The 17,740-nt window shown below is 41.4% G+C and overlaps 1 protein-coding gene across 2 annotated transcripts in view; it reads right to left on the bottom strand.

The window, feature by feature from the left end:
* The window catches only part of LOC308094996 (NACHT, LRR and PYD domains-containing protein 3-like), a 569,186-nt gene that overhangs the window by 214,416 nt on the left and 337,030 nt on the right, over positions 1–17,740 (bottom strand). The window lies entirely within an intron of this gene.

The following is a 17,740-nucleotide window of genomic DNA, read 5'->3' as shown; positions in this document are numbered from 1 at the left end:
AGTGTACAAATGGAACCGATTTGGTTCCATTTGTACACTCTCTGAGTTAAATTAACATAGCTTTTACAATATACATTGGGGTCCCAGAAATAGAAATGGGGGTCCATAGCCCTATAATGCATGTCAAAACTGGGGGGTCCTTGAAATGAAAATGGTTGAGAATCACTGCTAGAGCCATAACAAAATCATCTCTTATCTTGTCCCTGGCTTATCTTTTCAAAATGGGGGTCCGCGGGCTAATAAGTGTCAATGTGGGGGTCCTTGACATGAACAAGTGTGAGAACCACTGGGTTAACTCACCCAACGATCACAGTTCAGTGTCTCTTCCTGACGGTCCCAACACAGAGCGTTCCAGTGGAATAGATGACTGCTCTCTCCCATCATGACACCAGAGGTGCACCCAGCTTGTCCTGCAGCAGGGGGCGCTATATCTGGTTCTCTGTAGACGAGTCTTAATGTCTCCACAAAGGAACGCAGAGGGTCCTAAAGTCTTTTATATGGGCTCTATGCACAGCAGCCATATTATCACTTCCTTCACAGGTCTTACCAATGATACTAATGAAGGCTCTGTTCCATTTAGTGAAGAGCATGAGGCTAACAACAGTGTGACTCTAGCCGCCTGCTTACAGCAGTGAAACGTTAAAACCAGGACTCGCCTCGACTCCAAACAGGACAAACATTAAACACTGTCAATACAGATGAGTAAACTCATTCAACACTTAAACACTAAGTGTTAATATTGTCACGTAATGCTCCTGTTTTCATTCACATGTGAGTTCTTCAGACACACCAAAAACCTCTCCCTCCTAAGCTGGCTAAGCACACGCCGCACATCCTAGCTCGTCCCGCCCCCCAACCAATCATACGCTTGGAAAAGTGATGGGCCGTCATAATGGCCAATCAAAGGTAGTTAAAAGGAACACAGTCTGAAAACACACTCATTTCAAACGTGCAGATCTCCATAATGTCCAGCAGATGGCAGTGAAAGACCACATGCCAGATGTATTAAGCAGAATATATTTTCAATAGATCAATGGAGAAATTGATTGATTATTTCACAGTCGATACAAAACAAAGACACAATGAAACATACATCATTATAAATAATTGTGGATATTAATAGAATGTATATTATACACCAGTGGCTCTCAAAGTGGGGTCCGGGGACCCCCAGGGGTCCTTGGGGTTGGGGGGGGACATTCCAGGGGGTCCCCAGCAAAAGTATTTAACATAGCATCACAATCATTTTAACCACATTCATTTATTTATTGCAACTTTTATTGAAATAAATACATAAATAAAAGCCTGGGGGTTTCTTAGCGTGATTGGTCGCATATGGACTGTTTGTGTTGCTTTGGTCTTTGTTTTGTAAAGCAGTGAGAGTTGGCTTTAGTTTTCTTTTTTTTCTAGGGTTATGACTTATTAATCACAAAGTAAGTAGGTCCTATATTCCCCGCTCTCCTAGGAAAGCGGGGAACATAGAACCTGGGGAACATAGGTACGGTCCCGTAAAGCAGCCTACAAGTCTAACCTCTCTCTATAGTTTAACCAGTGGTTTTCAACCTTTTTCATGCCAAGGACCCCTAAATTGATATGTATTTGGCCGCGGACCCCCATCCGAAAATGTTTTGTGCCAGGACCCCCAGAAGCAAAGATTTGAGTTAAACATGTTCGCTTTAAAAATATACATATTCAAAGATATGCATGCATTTTCAAGATTAAATTTGATCAAGCTCATAGCGCGGTACTCGGTGCCGCGCTATGAGCTTGTATATCTGCTATTTTTTTGAATAGCCAAACTGGGGACCCCCAACATGTTGTGTTGTCTGACAGAGCTATAAGTGTATTCTGAACCCATTAACACATTAACTGCCAATCCCGAGATATCTCGGGATATAAAATCCACCCGTTAAGCGCCGATCCCGAGATATCTCGGGATATGGTCTTTTTAGTGGTTTCTGTTAAATAAGGTCCTCTGGCAGCTTGGGGGTTAATCTCATGCACGTAGCTCAAAGCGCATCTGGATGGGTGACGTCATCGGTCACGTGACCAATCGAAGCCTTGAAAGAGGATCCGGGCAGCCTGCCCAGTCTGTGCATCTAAAACCATTTTTGAGTTTAGACAAGCCGATCGATTGAGAGAGAGTTACAGAGAGAGAGAAAGAGAGATAGATAGATAGATTGCTAGTGATTTTGAGTGTGAGTATAGTTGCGTGGATTGATCGAGTGAGTTGTGATAGATTTGAGTGTGAGTTAGTGTGAGTTGTGATAGATTTGAGTGTGAGTTAGTGTGAGTTAGTGTGAGTTTTGAGAGATTTGAGTGAGTCAGTGAGAAAGTTGTGCGAGTTTGAGACATTGAGTGAGGGAGAGAGGTGAGTGATCTGAGAGATTTGTACGTGAGTTTGTGTGACTGATTGTGATTTTGATATTTGAGTGAGTGATTTACAGTAAGTGTGAGTGGTATATATATAGCCTAGTGAGTTATTGTATATATATATAGATAGAGAGGCGTGGAGGTAATAATTATATAGGTGAGTGTAGTATACAGTGTTTGTGAGTGAGTGATTTATAGTAAGTGTGAGTGGTATATATATAGCCTAGTGAGTTATTATATATACATATAGATAGAGAGGCGTGGAGGTAATATTATATAGGTAGAGTAGGTGAAGGAGTTGATCGGCGAGAGAGAGTAGACAGGAGTTCATAGTTTACTCAGTGAGAGAGGGTAGACTATGAAACGAACCAACAAGCGTAAGAACACGGTCGCCGATGGATCGTCGGGTCCACGGCAGCGAACGCTGTTGGAGATGCAGTTCGGGGGGCCTAGTGCAGCCCCAACCCCGAACCCCCAACCACGGGAGCCGGTGTTCCAGTTTGTGATCAGACCAGATCCGGAACCGGAGCCGACGAAAGGGGAGCCATCGGAGCCGCCGGAGCCCCCGGTAGTAACTCCTCCAGTGACCGGACCTGTGCCGGACCCGCCTGTCCGTCGCAGTTCACGGATTTCCGTGCCCGTGCTTGACCCAGTAGTCTCAGACCCAGAGTCTGTCCCAGGCACGGAGAGTGAGTTCGAGTCCGGTGTGGTCTCCGACTCCTCCAGTGATTCTGGAGGCTCTGATTGGGAACCAATGCCTGCTTGCAATGGTAAGCACACATACATTTTTTGATACATTGTTTTATTTGTTAGTATTTTATTTGATCGTGTTTTGTGTGTTACGTAGTTGATTCAATGGAGAAAACCAACTGTTTTATGTGTTTATTCGTAGCCAGTGTTGCCAGGTCTGATTATTTCGCTATGAGCTTCTATAGCTGCTATAAGCCACGCTGGGCTTGTCTTTCTGTGAAGCTGCTCGTAAAACATTGTGATTGCGGGTGTGGGCTTGTAAATCGGCTATTTTCAGATAGGCTTGAAGTGCCCATGTGGCATAGTCGCCGGCTAGTCACTACTTTTGGGCTCGTTTTCATAGACCTGGTTACTTATTCCTCTCCCACAACCTGGCAACGCTAACACGACAGGCCCTTCAGCGGTCCCTGTCTGTGGTTCTCAACATGTGGGTCGCGACCACAACTGAGCTCACAACAACGCATGTATGCATTGCTGACAAGTGACAACGACTCGCAACGCGAGTTGTTGTTGTGATCTGCTTGTGTGATCATTGTTTTATTGTTTTATTTGTTAGTATTTTATTTGATCGTGTTTTGTGTGTTACGTAGTTGATTTCAATGGAGAAATCAAGCGGTTTTGTGTGTGTTGAGTCGTAGCCAGTGTTGCCAGGTCTGCTTATTATAGCTATGAGTTTGTATATCTGCAATAAGCCACACTGGGCTTGTTTTTCTGTGAAGCTGCTTATAAAACATGGTGATTGCCTGCGAGTGTGAGCTTGTAAATTGGCTATGTTCAGATAGGCTTGAAGTGTTCATGTGGCCCCGTCTGCTAGTCACTACTTTTGGGCTCGTTTTCATAGACCTGGTTGCTTATTCCTCTCCCACAACCTGGCAACGCTAACACGACAGGCCCATCAGCGGTCCGTGTCTGTGGTTCTCAACATGTGGGTCGCGACCACAACTGAGCTCACAACAACGCATGTTTGCATTGCTGATGACATTTTTTAGGCTCTGTTGATGTATTGTGTGGTGCTATAAAATGGCAGATCTACAAGCTTGTGAGCTTGTAGATCTGCTATTTTTATTCTGCTTTTTTGGGGGGAAATAACAGGTGCACCCAACCCCCACTCCCTCTGCACATAATTGTTATCATAACAAAAGAGATCAAAGGTTTAATTTCAGGTCAGGGGTTTCATTTCAGGTCAGGGCCACAACAACACAACAACAAAACTGTTTGATCCTGTAGGATCAAGGTTTTTTTTGTTATTGTTGTTTTCGTCCTGACCTCAAATGAAGCGTTTGATGTGAGTCAGGTCATGATCGGGTCATGTCAACAAAGCATTTGAGAAATTGCCTTTGTAATTCTACCATGACAGAAAGATGTACTATGTTATTTCATGTGTGCCTAGTCACTCTGTCTATGTATGCTAAATGCATAATATAGTATTTGAAAATTTATTCTAGATTCTGACTCTGAGGCAGAGGCTATGGCGGGAGCCATGGATGGAGGTGTCAGCCATGCTGGTGACCGTAGGAGAGGTGAGAGTCACAATTATATCACAGGAATAAAAAAAATGCTAAAACCAGACAATGGTAAATGTATTCTCTCATATTTATTTATTCAGTGTATATATGCATTCATGTGATCTATATGTTGATGCTAAATGCCTAGATTATAAAAGTATATTTTTATGTTATTCTAGGGTCACAGGCTGGTGTGGAGGAGGAGGAGGAGGAGGAGTTGGAGGGAGCGATTGGTGGAGCTGTGGGCGGTGGTAGTAGAGGTGAGAATTATCATCACAGGAATAAAAAAAAGCTAAATCCCCACAGGGCGATGTAAATGTATTCTCTCAAATGTATTTATTCTGTATATATATGCATGTGATCTATATCGATGCTAAATGCCTAAATTGAATTGATGTGTTATTGTAGGGCCAGACATGGTTGGGGCTGATCTGGAGGGCGACATGGCTGGAACATCAGCTGGTCGTAGACGAGGTAAGAAAGACCCTCTTCTGCTGTGTGTGTGTGTGTGTGTGTGTGTGTGTGTGTGTGTGTGTGTGTGTGTGTGTGTGTGTGTGTGTGTGTGTGTGTGTGTGTGTGTGTGTGTGTGTGTGTGTGTGTGTGTGTGTCTTCTGCTCTCTCCCTCCCTCTCTGTGTTCAATGTGCGTGTCTGTCTGTGAGTTCATGTGATTGTGTATCTGTGTGCATGAGTATAGCTGCTGTGTGTGTGTGTGTGTGTGTGTGTTGGTCGTAGACGAGGTAAGAAAGACCCTCTTCTGCTGTGTGTGTGTGTGTGTGTGTGTCTGTTACTTCTGCTCTCTCCCTCCCTCTCTGTGTTCAATGTGCGTGTCTGTCTGTGAGTTCATGTGATTGTGTATCTGTGTGCATGAGTATAGCTGCAATGTGTGTGTGTGTGTGTGTGTGTGTGTGTGTGTGTGTGTGTGTGTGTGTGTGTGTCAAAAACAAATATTTTATGGTAATTATCTTATTTCTATAATTCGCAGGTGGTGGCAGGCCTCGGAAACGCAAGGCTCCTCCTCCTGTGTGGCATGCCACAGACTGGTGTCCTCGGGACATCCCCTTCACTGGGAATCCGGGTCCTCGGAACGAGGCTGCTGCTCTGGAGTCCGATGCCCCGGTCGATTTCCTGGAGCTGCTGATCACAGACGAGTTGCTGCAGGAGATCTGCAAACAAACAAACCTCTATGCAGGCCAGCAGCAGCCCAGTGATTTGCAGTATTCCAGGTCCAATGTATGGAAAGCTGTCGATCTGGTAGAGCTCAAGAACTTTCTGGGGCTTTTCTTTTTGACCGGACTCCTCCAAAAGCCGGAGATTGAGATGTACTGGTGCACTGATGAGCGTCTAGCCACCCCCTTCTTTGGCAAGTACATGTCGAGGAACCGGTTCCAGGCCATACTCAGCAACCTTCACTTCGTCGATAACACCGTGCCCCGCCCTGTCCTTCAGCCTGACGAGAAAGAAGACAAGCTCTGGAAAGTCCGCCCGGTGTTTGAGTCCTTGCTGGCAAATTTCAAGCAGATGTTCATGCCGAGCCAGAACATCTCAATCGACGAGGGCATGCTGTTGTGGCGTGGGCGCCTCGAGTTCAAGGTGTATGCCCCCTGTAAGCCGATCAGGTACGGCATCAAATCGTACATTTTATGTGACTCGGCAACAGGCTACCTGTATAGTATGCAGCCATACTGTGGCTTGGGGCACACCCTTGTGGACACGGTTTCAAACCTACTGGGGGACTTAGCAGGCTTTGGGTACCATTTGTACATGGACAACTTGTACAATTCGGTGGGCACGGCCAAAATCCTCCTTGCCAAGGAGACCCACGTCTGCGGGACCCTGCGTCGAAACCGAGGGCAGCCACCAGACATCGCCGAGGTGACCAAATCGAAGCTGGGCCTTGGGTCGTCAATGTCACGCCATAGTGGAGATGGAGTGATGGTGGTGGCATGGCGATCCAAGCTGACAAAGATTGTCACTATGATCACCACACTCCACCCTGACGAAATGCGGACCGTGCCACTGAGGGAGAAAGGGAAACGCAAGAGGGTGAACGAACAGAGGCCAGTTTGTGTGGTTGACTACAATCAGTACATGAATGGGGTCGACAGACTGGACCAGAACCTGTCCTACTATATGTGCACGAGGAAGACCAAAAAATGGACAAAGAAGTTTGTGTTGTACCTCTTCCAAATTGCCCTGTACAACTCCTTTGTCCTCTATAAAGCCAGGCACCCAGATGGTGCCTGGCAGAACCTCTTCTCCTTCATGAACGAAATAGTGGGTTCCTGGACCCGTCAGGCGCACCTTGTGGTTGTGGCCCCTCCTGAGGAGGGTAGGAATGAGGCCCCGCCTCCTCAGGAAGAGGATCAGGCCATTCCTCGGGAGGATGGGATTGAGGCCCCGCCTCCTCCGGAAGAGGATCAGGCCATTCCTCGGGAGGATGGGATTGAGGCCCCGCCTCCTCCGGAAGAGGATCAGGCCATTCCTCGGGAGGATGGGATTGAGGCCCCGCCTCCTCCGGAAGAGGATCAGGCCATTCCTCGGGAGGATGGGATTGAGGCCCCTCCTCCCGAGGATGGCCCCGTTCCACCAGATGCCCCACCTGGTCGCCGCCGAAGGGCACCAAGAGAGGACCCTGCACCAGATGCCCCACCTGCTCGCCGCCGAAGGCGGGGTCCAAGAGTGGACCCCGGACCACCTGCTCGCCACCCAAGGCCACCAATAGTGGACCCACAGAGCAGGCTGAATAGAGCTCTACCCCATACAATGGACAAAATCCCAGGCTTGGGTACAAAGAAGCACCCAACAAGGCTTTGTAGGGTGTGTAGCAGATCAGGCCGAAAACGGAGCGAGACCAGTTATGAGTGCAGGTCATGTCATGTTCCCTTGCATCTTGGGGACTGTTGGTTACGGTACCACACTTATGACGAATACAGGTATTTGTGAGTAAAACCTGAACCAGTACCTCATGCCTTACCTTACCTGCCTTACTTTATTTTGTTTTATTTTTTTGCACACACACACACACACACACACACACACACACACACACACACCATCAGTTGTCACATTCCCTCAGAAAGCACTGATTGCACCAATTTATTGATTGAATGATTATTATTTGTTGTTAGTTGATTATATTTAGTTTGAAATGACTTGCACTTTGTGCTTTACAGTGAAACTGTAACGAATGTTCAGTAGTCACTCACCATGCACTGTTGAGACTCAAGAGTCTGTTTACATTCATCCCTATTTTGTCATTCATGTCAGTTCTGCTTTATTTGGTTTACTTATTTGTATTTATTTATTTTGCACTAATTGCACCAATTTATTGATGTTGATCTTTGAACGATTATTATTTATTTCATGTAGTTACATTTAGTTTCAAATGACTTCTTGCACTTTGTAGTGAGACGCTGGTTCAACCTACCAACCTCACTCACCATGCACTGCACATTGTGCATCATGAGTCATGACACATTGAGCTTTACTTGGTTTACTTATTTTGATTTATTTTATTTTCACAAATTGTCATAAATGGCATAAAAGGAAAAAAAAGGCTGATCTACAAGCTTAGTAAAGCTTGTTGATCTGTTATTTGTTATGAATACTTGAGATTTTGACTGATTTTGATTTTGAATGTATTGATGTTGCACTTTGAACTTGGAATTATTATTATTTATTATTATTTTGAGGAAAACGTATTTGAAAAAAAATACAGTGAAAAAATGTTGTTTGAATTGAGCTGAAATAAGCTTGCACTTTGGAAATGGAGCGATAAATGTACAATCAAAAACTTTTTTTGTTTTTTTTCGTTTTTTTTTTATAAACAAGTATTGTTTACATGCCTGATGTCAATGAAGGCGCAAAATAAATATCAAACACTTCTGAAATCATTTTTATGCCTCTAAAGTGTGTCCTTTCAGTAAAACACTCATAACTCTGAATCTAAAGAAAAAGGTCAGTTTTTGGTGAAAACGAGCTGTATTCAACTACCTCTAGCTAAAAGACGGAACATGCTATCAACTCACTTTTTTTTTCAGATGAAAGAAGAGATTCTAAGCTTTGTTTTGAGATATTCCATGTGTTCATAGTCATAGCAGAAGATATGCTATGGGTCCACAAAAAAGAGTCAGACTGGTCAAAATGGCTGGCAGTGGGAACAGCCTGTTGTAGAAAACTCTGGCAGGGAATGTGTTAAGACCGGGAACGCATCTGTGTCATTTGAACTTTTATTTGGAATATTCAAAAACAGCAGATCTACAAGCTCATAGCGCGGCACCGAGTGCCGCGCTATGAGCTTGTAGATCTGCTGTTTTCCAAATCCTTAGTTTTTTGCTCGGTGGTGATCTAACATTTTCATGTCAAGGACCCCCAAAATCATATGTATTTGGAAATGCAAATAAAAGGTGTGAGAACCACTAGTACTAGTGGACTCATAATGTGTCATATAGTGTCGTAGTAAATCAGTGTCATACATATTCTGAAGATAACCTGGAGACTGACGTTCAGTAATTGGTTCTTATGATCAAAATAAGAACAATAATGTTATGAAAAACAGAGAATCTAAGTCTTTACCACGGACACATTGATGAGCCCTGCTGCATGGCCATGGGCAGAAAGATGAAGAAACTGGACGTATGATTCTCATTGTAAAAACATATAAATGATACAGTATGTAATGATAGGATATAATATGATACAGTATGTAATGATGGATATAATATGATACTGTATATAATAATATAATATAATATGATAAATGTCTCATTCTTGGTCTAGTGTGATGAATGCACTGAAGTGGAATGAGAGCTGGATGAACACGTTTATGAATAAACATTTTATCTTTGAATGAGTGTGAGCAGAAAAATGATGGAGATGGCGTTGTTTGGAACTTGTTCAGATCACCAACATATTGGAAGGGGTATAAAGCAGAATCTTGCCTTTATATCTTTATTAGCAAGAAGAAGGATACTATTGGAGTGGAAATCACCACTGGCCCCTAAAGCATCTGTATGGCTTAAAGACCTCACAATGTACCTACATTTGGAGAAAATTTAATTTAATCTGAGAGGATCACCGGGAAAAATTTGATCAGGTGTGGGGCCCTATGATTAAATATATAACTAAATTAAAGACGTTACAGGACAGATAAAGCAAACACCACCATCGACACGTTGACAAGCTCTAGGTTAATACATGCTAAAGGAAGAAAATAATGGATTCCTACTTTCCTTTTTTGTATACACTCCATATGTACCATGGGGAGGGTTAGCGAGGGAAATCATAATACTTATGAATTGATTATTATGTATTTTTTATTTTGAGTTATGTAAGTGTATGTTACATGTCTGAATGTTGCATGTTGTATATGGGATTGGAGTGGGGGGTAGTAAGGGCACAAAAAAAAAGTACTTTTGACATCCTATAGCAACTGTATTCCCATGTACTTGTCAAAAGCAATAAATACACATTTAAGAGTGTGAGCAGAAAAATTAAACAATAACATATCACATGTGTTCTGATTATTGTGCACAGTGTATCGTGTTAATGAGGAATCTAAACAGCACAGAGTAAGGATTTCTAATTAATTTAGAGATCTGTTATTTATGGGTGCTTCTTCTGTAGGTCTATCCATCAGTGTGACAGTTTACAGTTGGTAGTAAGCTTTGTATCTATAGTGACCTGTGAACCTTTTTCATATCAAGGTCCATTATTTATTCTGCATTTGAGCCACAGAACCACCGTTTGATGAGGTTTAGACTCTCACACACAAGACTTACAATATTTTGTTATCGTTGGAGAAGATTTTGTCCACAATTCCATCCATGTTGTATTGATGTTGGTTCCATAGGAGAGATAACAGGCAAACCTTCATCAAAATAACTATTCTTCTACATTCTCTAATTGTTACTTCTTTTAATTAAGTAATGCAGATGTTTAACAATAATTTAACTATTGAGAGTGTAAAATGAAACCAAATGGACCTATAAGGGTCCATTTGGTTTCATTTTACTCTATCAATTGTTAAAGATCTATATAAGGATCCATTTGGTTACCAACTGTCCAGCATTTAACTGGGGACCACCTGGAACCCCTTCAAGGACCACTAGTGGTCCCCGGACCACTGGTTGAGAACCACTGGTTTAAGAGGTTAAGCTTTTGACGCAGCTGTTCACCATCACTTCATCAGTGGGATTAAAATACCTGGTCGAATGGCGCCATCAAGTGGCCAACCTAGGCCGTATAAAGTGGTTAAAACCTTTATAAAACACTATTCATTTACCTATCCTGTCTTAACCCTTATCCCTAAACGTATTAGACATATTTTACAGATTTTTTAAAACATTTTAAAATAGTTCAACTAGCCAATCTACATCAACACGTTGTAAACTTATAAATCGGCTATTTAAAAATGTTTTTCAAAATAGTAAAACCATGGCAAAGAAGTTCAGGGATAAGGGGTTAGCCGGTACCCTAAGAAGATAGTTTCAGTCCAGCTGGTCCTCTTATGGAGCGTGAGGAATCCCCTGACTCAGGCCAGGCTCATGATAACAAGTGTTGTTAAAGGATTTCAGGAATATTATTGAAAAGAGCAGATCTACAAGCTCACACTTCTGGAGTTGTTTGGAATACAACACACATCTTACAACGATTAAAAACAAAATACATATCAAAATATGCAGTTATTTCTTTCTTTATGTTTTATTGTGCTGTTGCTTGTCTAGATGTTTGAATGTTTATGGAGCTCAATGGAAACAAGCCTCTGGCTTTTATGTGATGAATCCATTTGTCTTTTTGTTGTTCAGCAAGTACAACAGTTCACTGTGTTAACCCATTAAGACCAGGAACGCATCTGTGACATTTTAACATTTATTTGGCTATTCAAAAAATAGCAGATCTACAAGCTCATAGCACAGCACAGAGTGCCGCACTACGAGCTTGTATATCTGCTATTTTTTGAAAAATCTTGAAAAGTTGTGCAAATCTTTGAATATATATATATAAATATATATATATTTTTTTTTAAAGCAAACATTTGTACAATATGTTATGTTGTTCCAGGGACCTCCAGAAGCAAAGATTTGAGTTACAAATGTTCGCTTAAAAAAATCATATATTCTAAGATTTTCACAAACGTTTAAGATTTTTCAGAAATAGCAGATCTACAAGCTCATAGCGCGGCACTCGGTGCCGCGCTATGAGCTTGTAGATCTGCTATTTTTTGAATAGCCAAAGTATCAAATAATATAGCTCAAATCTAAAATGACACAGAAGCAGATCAACATTTTGAACATTCATGGTTTTTGTTTGACAAATTCTGAATTATGTTTGAAAGTTTTAAACATAAATCTTTTGTTGGGGCCCCCCTGGCACAACATCTATTCAGACGGGGGTCCGTGGCCAAATACATATCAGTTTGGGGGTCCTTGACATGAAAATGTTTGAGAACCACTGTGATCAAAGAGACTCCATATAGGTGAATGGGTAGAGTGACTGTCTGGTGAGCAGAAGGTCACAGGTTCAAGACTCGACCCCAGCAGTGTGTCTGGGTGTCTCTTAGCAAGACACTTAACCTCTTAACTGCTCCTCTGTGGGCAGACATCAGCTGGGTAAAGCTGAAAGCTGCATTTACCCCACAAGATCAAATTGGTCTAATTATACGTGTGGGGTAATGGTGCAAAGGACATCATCTCAGTGGTGTAAAGTAACTAAGTATATTTACTCAAGTAATGTACGTAAGTACAAATGTTGGGTATTTTTACTTTATTTTCAGTACTTCCACTCCACTACTGTACATCTCAAGTCAAATCGGATGCTGTGTTCAAGATTTGCGCCATTTTGTTCAAAACGGGACAATCCTGCAAACATTGGATGTTAATCTTAGCCAAACAGGATGGAATCTGAAAAATCAAACAAATCCGTCTTGATCACATGACAATAGAGATCATGTGTACCGATATGCGTGAAATTTGGATCAATTCTGAAGGCTTAATATAAAAAAAAAATGTTTTACATAAGTCAGCCTCCTGGTGCCTGGTGGCGTTATAAAAGGCAGATGTGAGAAATGCAGGGCAGAGGTTTTTCCTTGTTCTCTAGGGAGTGCGCATACAAAGTTTTACACAGATCGGTGCAGTTATTGGTAAAAACACGAATTGGCCTGTTATAGCGCCACCATGAGGCTGATTGACTAGTGGGAATGTGCGTGCAAAATTTCACTGAAATTGCACGCTGTGTTCATGATTTGAGGCATTTTGTTCAAAACGGAGCACTCCTGCAAACTGTGGAAGCCGATTTTAGCCAATCAGAATGGAATATGAAAAATCTGAAAGACCAGTTTTGTTTAATGACTATAGAGATACTGTGTATCGATTTGTGGGATTTTGGGACAAAATCTGTAGGAGTACTGTTAAAAAATGTGCTTTGCACAAATCGGCCTCCTGGTGGCGCTATAAAAGGCCCTCGTGAAACCTTTGGGGCAGAGGCTCTGAATTGGCATCCAGGGAGATTGTGCAAAGTTTCACTGAGATCAAAGAGATCAGAGATTAGCTGTTCACAGACACAATGACACACGGACGGACGGACGGACAGACAGACGGACAGGGTGCAAAACATACTCTCTCGCCATGCCTTTCGGCCTATTTTTTATTATAATAATAATGATAATAATAATAATGATAATAATAATAAGTAATAATAATAATAATCATTAGAGGATGAATATAGTTGCTATTGGGCAGAAACCTCGCTTTTTCCTAAATTAATATCACACTTTAAAGCACAAATTTCTGAAAATAGCTGATCTACAAGCCCACATGCTTGTGGATCGGCTATTATCACTATTTTATTAATGTAGTTTTTAATAATAAAAAAGGAGTGGTGTTGGACACTGCAACAATATTTTATATATATGTATCGCTGCCTCGGTGCTGATGACCTTAACAGACAGCGCCTGAGTTCTGAATTGTAACTCTTAAACATGCAACTATAAACTTATAGTATTGATTGTATGATGTGACTATTATTTGACCCCTGACAACACCACATTACACCCATCACTTCAAATCTACTTTTCAAAGGACAACAAGGTAGGTTGTATAAGAATTGTATTTATTCACCATTAAGAAATAATATATATAACTGACCAGAACACCTTACCAATGCAAGTGTTAACACAGCCCTTGTAGGGTTTCTATTCCAACAACCAAACCTTGTAAGTTAAATAACCACCAACAATGATACCTCTGTCCCTAACTGTCCCTATTAGGAACCACTATGAACACAATAAACCAGGTGGGTTCAACCCAAATACCTCTTTTCATTACCTCCAGAAAATAGTGCAAAGATATTAAAGTTAGGAAATAAACCTGCGTTGAGCTCGCCAATCAGAGGCAGTAACGTAGGACCATAGAGTTATGCGTAGGACGCGCAGCTTGTCAGTCACCCTGGGGGAGGCAGGACATGGGCAGTGGAGCAGAGTGTGAGAGAGGAGCTTAAGTTTTACTAAATTATTAAAAATGTTAAATGGCATTGCCGATCCGCACGCTTTAATGCAGCTTTCTCGCGCGTTAGTATTGCTCATGTTGGTACCTTTGAGAAATCTCTGCAACTTCTAAGCGACGAGCTATTAGACAGTGGTAGCCGCCGGTACGAGAGAGAGTGTTTTGAGCGACAAGGGACCCTGGATACCCCCTTCCCAAATACAAAAAAGGTAAACAGGGTCCCGAAAGGGGCTAGTGTTCAGTCAGTGTGAACAGAATGGAGACGCCTCTTCATTCAACGTGAGCCCAGAGTCAATGGGTTAACTCATTGGTTCTCAAAGTGGGGTCCGGGGACCCCCGGGGGTCCTTGAGGGAGTTCCAGGGGGTCCTCAGTTAAATGATGGATAGTTAGGAACCAAATGGTTCCTAACTTTTAAAAGGACATGGTTCCGAACATGGTTCCTAACTTTTGTAACTCAGAGAGTGTACAAATGGAACCAAATGGACCCGTTAGGGTCCATTTGGTTCCATTTGTACACTCTCTGAGTAGCTTTTACAATATAAATTGGGGTCCCAGAGATAGAAATGACGTTAAATGGGGGTCCATAGTCTAATGCATGTCAAAACTGGGGGGTCCTTGACATGAACAAGTGTGAGAACCACTGGGTTAACTCACCCAACGATCACAGTTCAGTGTCTCTTCCTGACGTTCCCAACACAGAGCGTTCCAGTGGAATAGATGACTGCTCTCTCCCATCATGACACCAGAGGTGCACCCAGCTTGTCCTGCAGCAGGGGGCGCTATATCTGGTTCTCTGTAGACGAGTCTTAATGTCTCCCAAAGGAACACAGAGGGTCCTAAAGTCTTTTATATGGGCTCTATGTACAGCAGCCATATTATCACTTCCTTCACAGGTCTTACCAATGATACTAATGAAGGCTCTGTTCCATTTAGTGTAGCACAGTGGTTCTCAAGACTTTTTCATTTACACGACCACCACAACTCTGAGAGTGTACACATGGAACCAAATGGATCCTTACGGGTCCATTTGGTTCCATTTGTAGACTCTCAGAGTTACACACCCGTAAGAGGCCCTGTGGAACCCCCTCAAGGAACCATATGAGGGTCCCTGGACCACACTTTGAGACCCACTGGTGTAGCAGAGTGTTTCCAGTGAGCCAACATGAATAACATGAACACCCTGACTCTGTTTGAGCAGAATGGAACAGAGCCTTCATTAGAATCATAGGTAACACCTGTGAATGTCTTCACAATATGGCTGCTGTTAAAACCAGGACTCGCCTCGACTCCAAACAGGACAAACATTAAACACTGTCAATACAGATGAGTAAACTCATTCAACACTTAAACACTAAGTGTTAATATTGTCACGTAATGCTCCTGTTTTGATTCACATGTGAGTTCTTCAGACACACCAAAAACCTCTCCCTCCTAAGCTGGCTAAACATACGCCGCACATTTTCCCGCCCCCCAACCAATCATACGCTCGGAAAAGTGAGGGACCGTCATAATGACCAATCAGAGGTAGTTAAAAGGAACACAGTCTGAAAACACAGACTCAGTTCAAACGTGCAGATCTCCATAATGTCCAGCAGATGGCAGTGAAAGACCACATGCCAGATGTATTAAGCAGAATATATTTTCAATAGATCAATGGAGAAATTGATTGATTATTTCACAGTCGATACAAAACAAAGACACAATGAATCATACATCATTATAAATAATTGTGGATATTAATAGAATGTATAGTATACACCAGTGGCTCTCAAAGTGGGGTCCGGGGACCCCCAGGGGTCCTGGGGGTTGGGGGGGGGGGCATTCCAGGGGGTCCCAGCAAAAGTATTTAACATAGCATCACAATCATTTTAACCACATTATTCATGTATTTGTTAGCTATCAAAAATAGCAGATCTACAAGCTTGCAGAAAATATTTGAAGAAATATCGAAAATGTTTGGACATTTTCCTTTGAATATAATTATATATAGATTTTTTAAACATAAATCTTCTCTTCTGGGGGTCCCAGGCACAACATATTCTCAGATGGGGGTCCGCGGCCAAATACATTTCAATTTGGGGGTCCTTGACATGAAAAAGGTTTGAAAAGCACCGTCTATAGACAGAGGAAACGCCCATAAGATGAAGAATGTTGGTTCACTAATGCAGGAACCATCAAAGGTTCTCTTTGGATCCAATCATTAATAAGATCAGAAATATATACATATATAATATAAACCCTCCTAATAAATATATACATATATAATATAAACATATAAATATATACATATATAATATAAACCCTCCTAATAAATATATACATATATAATATAAACCCTCCTAATAAATATATACATATATAATATAAACATATAAATATATACATATATAATATAAACCCTCCTAATAAATATATACATATATAATATAAACCCTCCTAATAAATATATACATATATAATATAAACATATAAATATATACATATATAATATAAACCCTCCTAATAAATATATACATATATAATATAAACCCTCCTAATTAATATAATATATAAATATAATATATACATATATAATATATACATATATAATATAAACCTCCTAAACAAATACAGAACAAAAAGAAAGACAAAAAATCTCAGTGTTAATTTATCCATCTGTATCTCAGAGTTAAATGAACCAACATGTTACTGTAAACACTGTTTATGCAACATTTTATTTTTAATTCAATAAATTAAATCCTGGGAGTTTCTTAGCGTCTAAATCACAGTTTCTCAACATTGGGCCTGGGGACCACCAGGGGTCACTAATGGACCCTTTTTGTTGCTTTGGTCTTTGTTTTATAAAGCAGTGAGAGTTGGCTTTAGTTTTCTTTTCTTTTTTCTAGGGTTATGACTTATTAATCACAAAGTAAAGCAGCCTACAAGTCTAACCTCTCTCTATAGTTTAATCCAGTGGTTTTTGACCTTTTTCATGCCAAGGACCCATAAAATGATATCTATTTGGCCGCGGACCCCCATCTGAAAATGTTTTGTGCCAGGGACCCCAGAAGCAAAGATTTGAGTTAAAATGTTCACTTAAATATATTCAAAGATATGCACACTTTTTCATGAAAAAAATAGCAGATCTACAAGCTCATAGCGCGGCACTCGGTGCCACGCTATGAGCTTGTAAATCTGCTATTTTTTAATAGCCAAAGCTAAGTGGTTAAAATATTGTGACACTATGTTAACTAATTTCGCTGGGGACCCCCCAACATGTTGTGTTTCCTGACAGAGCTATAAGTGTATTCTGAACCCATTAAGACCTGGAACGCATCTGTGTCATTTTAACATTTATTTGGGCTATTCAAAAATATTTGTTTTCCAAATCCTTACAGTTTGTTGCTCGGTGGTGATCCAACTTTTCCATGTCAAGGACCCCCAAAATCATATGTATTTGGCCTTGGACCCTGCAAATAAAAGGTGTGAGAACCACTAGTACTAGTGGACTCATAATGTGTCATATAGTGTCGTAGTAAATCAGTGTCATACATATTCTGAAGAAAACCTGGAGACTGACGTTCAGTAATTTGTTCTTATGATCAAAATAAGAACAATAATGTTATGTAAA

The sequence above is a fragment of the Gymnoscopelus braueri genome (assembly GCF_963280865.1).
Source record: "Gymnoscopelus braueri genome assembly, chromosome: 11".
In the NCBI taxonomy this organism is placed as follows: domain Eukaryota; kingdom Metazoa; phylum Chordata; class Actinopteri; order Myctophiformes; family Myctophidae; genus Gymnoscopelus; species Gymnoscopelus braueri.
The sequence above is the reverse complement of the archived record's forward strand: the minus strand, read 5'-3'. Positions and strand labels throughout refer to the sequence as shown.